The sequence below is a fragment of the Uranotaenia lowii genome, chromosome 2 (assembly GCF_029784155.1).
Source record: "Uranotaenia lowii strain MFRU-FL chromosome 2, ASM2978415v1, whole genome shotgun sequence".
NCBI classification, from domain to species: domain Eukaryota; kingdom Metazoa; phylum Arthropoda; class Insecta; order Diptera; family Culicidae; genus Uranotaenia; species Uranotaenia lowii.
In genome coordinates, this window is record NC_073692.1 from 198176343 (window position 1) to 198182342 (window position 6000).

General features: G+C 31.3%; 1 protein-coding gene across 1 annotated transcript in view; it reads left to right on the plus strand.

Annotated features, from left to right (window-relative positions):
- LOC129742247 (tyrosine-protein phosphatase Lar) overlaps positions 1 to 6000 on the plus strand; it is a 740954-nt gene that overhangs the window by 712336 nt on the left and 22618 nt on the right. The gene's annotated exons all lie outside the window — the stretch shown is intronic.

The following is a 6000-nucleotide window of genomic DNA, read 5'->3' on the forward strand; positions in this document are numbered from 1 at the left end:
ACTTTAAGATTTCCGAAGGTCAAAATTTGTGTGAAATATTTCACAGCTGAGTAATTTACGAACCTTCAATATTTTGAATTAAATTTGTTAACATTTTCTAACACCTTCTAACAAAAAAAAAAAGATTTTTGAGATTTCGGGAAATATCAAAAACCATAAAATTCTCAAAACCTTGAGAACTCTCAAACATTGGATAAACAAATTAGGACCTTTTAAAAAAAACTTTTAAAATTCCATGGTTGATATTTTTTTAGGATATCTGAGATATTTTTGATATTTGATGTTTTTAAAAGATGTATTCAAGATATTCTCTGAAAAAGCAAATTCATCTAACTCTCTAAAACTAGGTTTTTTTTTATTTTTGAAGATTTCACTTTAGTCAAATAAATCTTGGATTTCCACCTCAACATATTTAAAAAAAAATGATTTCCTAACATGTCTAAGGTCATTTATATGTTGAGATCAGGGCCGTTTTAGCTTGAGCAATTCAAACATAAAGAATATTAAATTAAATTTTGAGGTTCTATTATTCAGGGGTGAATTATTTTGCAATGAAAGTAAGGTGTTTATTTGTAGTCCTAACTTTTGCAATTAAGCACGAGAAGTTGATTTTTTTTAATCAAATTCACAAAATAACACAAATTAAATAATGGAAATAAATAATGGGTTTTCCAGGTCTCATTTGGGAGGAAAACTTTTTGTAAATACTTCAATTAGCAAAGACTAGGCTTATAAGAATAAGCCAACCAACTAAATATTCAAAAAATCAAGTAAGAGATTGTGTTTGCAGTTCAAATCTGATTTATTTTTTACGCTTGTAAACTCGACGTAAAGGATAAAAATTTAAGATTTTAGTTGGAAACTTTGTTTCTGAAAAAAAAAATCAATATATGTAATATTAATCAACAGACTAATATGTTGAATTCATAGCTTAATTTTTGCTTGAAGATTAAGTACAAGTTCTTTGGCCATCATTAATATTATTGCAGAATAAGAATCCTGTGAATATTTTTAAAAAAATTGAATTTTAAATTTTTCAAACAACGAAATCTTTAAATTGAATCCAAATTTTAAATTTCGATTGCGGATCCGAATCCTGCCTTTTGAACATTAGTCCAAAATCTAAGTTCCAAATCTGAAACCGATTTTTTAATCTGAGTTCCAGATCATAAATTCTATTAATTATGAACCAAAAATCGAAATTTGTATCAGAACTCTCAACAAGAATTCCCTTATTTGACTTCTGAATTGTCTGCTTCTAATATGAACTGAAAACTGAATATTTTATTTGAAATTCAATTTGTACAACTAATTGAATATTGTGAATGATGAAACTGTTTCAGATTTTACAATTTTAGATCACCATTATGAAACTTTCTTAAGCTTCCAAAGCTGTTCGCAAAATATCCGTTTCGGGGAAATTTGACTTGTAGTTTGTTCTCATTCCCGTGGCCGCAAATGTTGACCGATTTCGATGATATTAGATTCATTTTGAAGGCAATTTATTCTAGCTTCCAAATATTTAAAAAAAGAATTGCTTATAATTTCTGACAGCTTTGCAGTGTTTCAGAGCTTCTTTGATTTTTGGAATTGTCAAGAATACATTTTTCAAACAATATATGAACATTAGAGGCTCTGATGAACATTTTGACCTCTATCCCGGATTTCCCGGTAGAAAAAAAAATATAACTTAAAACAAAGACATAAAATTTCGTCTTTGCTTCGCTGTATTTCATTTCTCAATGAACCGATTTTCTAAACTAAAATATTAGCTTTTTTTTCGTTAATTTGATTATTATTTTCATAGAATAAACTTGGTCTCTAAAAAATCTCAGTTCTTCAGTATATTGGAATGATGATTAAGATGCTGTGAATCTGAGCTTTGGATCATATTGATCCGAACGGCTTTGAAGGTTTAAGTTACAATTCTGCAAAAGAATCATTAGTTATAATGTTGTAAAAGTTGTAATTTTTTTTTTATTTCACAATCCGAAATTATGATTTTCGAATATGGAAAATGCAAATGAGGTTTGCAAAACAAAGATCCGAATCAGATCTTTTTCGCAATGATGATCCTAAATAAATTTAACCAATATCAGAATTATTCAATCAAAATCATGATGTAAAGAATTTGAAAAACTATTTTTTTAAACATGCCAGTCAATTTGAAATCATATTGTTTCTAAAAAATCGTTAATCGTTAATTCATAATTCTTATGACTAAATTATAATTTTGGTTTGATTTCACAAATGAAGCGAACAAAATCGGGCAACATTTGGGCAATCTGGCAAGCTTAGTCTTATTTTATTGAAATTAGATATTCGGTACAGAATTTTAAGTAGCAAGTGAGAATTGTGGACCTGGAATAAATAAGATTTCGAGGTTTTGGTTTTAGTTCTGAGTCGAGATTGTTACTCTTGAACCGTTCAAGTCGTTCATCAAAATTTGACGAAGAATTTGAAATTGTGTTTCAAGAAGAACATTTCACTTGGCATTTTTGGGCCGTCATGGGGGGAAGGACCGTTTTTACGACCATGGTTGAGATATATGTATTTTTCAAGATTTTCTTCAAAGTGCAATAAATTTTATAGATTTCTAAATAGGATTTATTCCCCCTTTTCGAGGAATTTTAAACCATGCTGTTTCATTTAAGTCTTAGACTCAAACCTGTAACCTGAAATTTCCGTTTTTATCTATACATAGGTATTTAAGAAATATAAGATTTCCTGTATTTCAATTGTTTGAGAGAATTTTGCTAAAGTTTTTCATTTCGGGAATTTTATTTATGAGAATATTAATTTTTCGGTTTCGATAATGTTATGTTATAGTTTTCTCAGATTTTTGGACAGAGGACAATGAATGATTGACATTCTTAAGTTAAAAAAATTTATTTAAAAAAAAAATCTGACAATCTTGTCTTTTGTTAAAAATTCGATACTTTGAAAGATTTTGCAGGTTTCGGATAGAATGGTTTTGAGAATTTGAGACCATCTGAGATTTCTTGAAATGATTTCATTTCATTGACTTTTATGAATTATTTTAAAGAAACTTCTTTTTGTCAGAGTTGTTCTATCAGCAGTTTTTAATTAGTTTTATTTTAGATTTGTGATTTTTTTTATGATTTGAAGCATATTACTATCAACTAATCCAACTCAATCTATTTTTTCTTAGGCAAACCGTTTTGCTTGAAAAGAAGATCTTGGTGCATGATAAATTGATTCATTAGATTACGAATATGTTCCCGAAATTTTAAAATGTAATAATAGAATTCGTAGAACGATTTATTATTTTTTAATTTGAACCTAAGATCCCCCTTTCAAAATTATAAAATTATAATTTTGAATTCTTGTTTCCATTTCAAAAATTTGGATTTTATTACTGATTTTTTCCTCTGGTAAATTCGGATTTACCTGACTAATTTCTTGTTGAATGGTTTTTTTTTTTTTGTACTTAAGCTATATTCAAATTAATTTATTTCAAGTTCAGAGACAAGAATTCTTTTATAGTACAATTCAATGATGCCACTTATTTATTCCTAGTTGAAAATTAAACAAAAGAAATCATTTTTTTCATTTCAAATATGCGTAGTTAAATAAAAGCGGAATCGCTTTGTTCGATGAAAAAGAAAAAGGGAATCATAACAGATGCCCCAATCCGACAGATTAATTGTCAACGTTTCACAGTTTGCAAGTTGATGAATTACCATTGAAGCAATTCAACTGTACTGTTCATCATAGCTAGGAAAAATTTATGCAGCTTCCACCCCCAGCCAGGGCCAGCGCATTTTCTCTGATTCCCATTCATTACTGTCAGCCAGCCAGCCAGCATCCATTGCAGTAATTTATGCGTTTGTGTGCGCGAACAAGAAGCAAGCATTCGTTTCAATACGACGATGTTGGACCAGGAACCGAGAAGGAAAAAAAACGTAAATGAGCAAAACTACTGTTTTTTTTTGTTTTTAAAAAACCCAAAACATACACAAACATATAGGTAGATGAGAGTACATAAATATAGACACGGGGACATCAAAAATTATTCGTCCCCTCTGGGCTGAATTGAGTTCGCGGGCGCGGGTTTTGGGGCAGCCTTTTTCCCGGAAGTAGTCACGGTTTACTGTTTTTTTTTCTCCTTCTGTTGGCCGATGTTTCCCTCTTGGGTCCCTCTCTCATGAGTCAGCGGATTGCAACTGTTGTTTTTCCGTGGTTCAGACTTTTTTTTCGGGGGATACTTCTGTACCGGAACCGCTTTCCCAAAACAGAGAGAGAGAAAGACCGATAGAAGAAGAGAATACAAAATTTCCAAAAAAAAATCATGTTTTCTCGAACCAAAGTACAAAAATGCATGCACTCTTAATTATGGGCACATGGTGGCCGCTACACGCCAAAGTTTTTGGTTCATGAAAACAAATGCCAATTTTTTGTCGTCCTTTTTCGCTTTTGAGAGAAAGGAGAAAAAAAAACCGTGACCACCCCCGGGGAAATAAACTTTGGAGCCAAGTGGGTGGGTGGACTTTTTGGACCCAACAAAGCGCTTCCAGAGTGTGGTTCTTGGTTTTTGCATTCCAGTTGCCTTTTTGGGAGTTCTATACTACATTCTGTTAGTGGATTTGGCCGAAATTCATTCATTCATCCATCCTAGTAAGGGGTTTTGTGGGGTGGAGGTAAAAGGTAACGATGGAAATGTGCTTGATAGTTTGCAAAAAAATTTCGCGCGGAGGTTTTCCGGTGGAAAGCAAGTGGAGTGGCGTTTTTGTTTTGCCCAGGTGGTTGTAGGCTACTGATTCGGCACAGTGGGATTCATTGTGGCCGGGATTTTCAACACAGTTCCACTTCAAATGAAGTGTATGTCCGTTTGTTGAATCAATTGTAAAGTATCGAAATGTATTTCAAATAAGTGTTCAAGTATTGTTCCGAAAATGCTTACGTTTTGAGAAGAGTAACCCTAAATTGCATAGTATATTGGGTGAAATACTTATTATGGGTAAAATTCATCGGGTATTTACTAGAGCTATCTAAGATTTTTTTTTCGTTTCGATTATAGTCAAACTTATCCGATACAACTGTGATCGATTTTAACTCTTGGACCCGAACTCACGGACATCGGCTCAGGAAGCAACTGACTTGCCAACTGGGCTATATCACAAGCCCTAAACTATCAAAGATCAATAACAAATCTATATTTAATTTGTTTTTGAGAGTATTAAAAAAGGCTATCGGGTGAATTGCTTTTCTATTGTCTATCTACATTTTTTAAATCTTAGCCTTTGAGTGTCTTCAAAACATTTGCCACATTCCCCACGCTTCTATCGCTCACGAGTTATTATATATGTAAGCTAATCAAATCTTGAACTACACAACCATTGTAAAAATCCAAACCTAGACACGAATACCACAAGGAGGTAAAGTGTTGAAATAAACCAAAAAATAATAATTCAAAGCACATAATCTAACGAAAATTTAATTCTGCGTTACAAAAAGACAGTTCTTGAAGTTTTTAGTTGAGACGATTATATTTTTTAGAGATGAGAATTTTAAACCTCTGAATTGTACAGTTATCGTACAGCATATATGTATGTTAAAGATGTTTTGATTTTGAACGTGATGGAATTTTTCGCGGATCGAGCATAATTAGCTGCTTTTTTTTTGAAATAATTCGTTCATTCTATAATTCTATAATAATATCTGAAATAAAAAAAACTTTAATTTCACATTTGATGAAGTCTTTAAATAATGGACACGGTAAAGATATCACTTTTAGAGAAGCACTAAAACTTGAATCCGTTGAAGTACTGTGTAGAGTAATTTGAAATTTTGCAACATTATTTCAGTTTACAGTTCATTTCTGTTGACAATGACATTTTACTTAACTTGTTGTTCAATCAAAAAATTACTGAGATACGTAAATTAAATTGATGATGAGGTAACATGAAGACATATAGACTTGTAAAAGAACTATTTACATTACCAGATTTAGTGGTAAAATCAAGCACTTTTATTGTT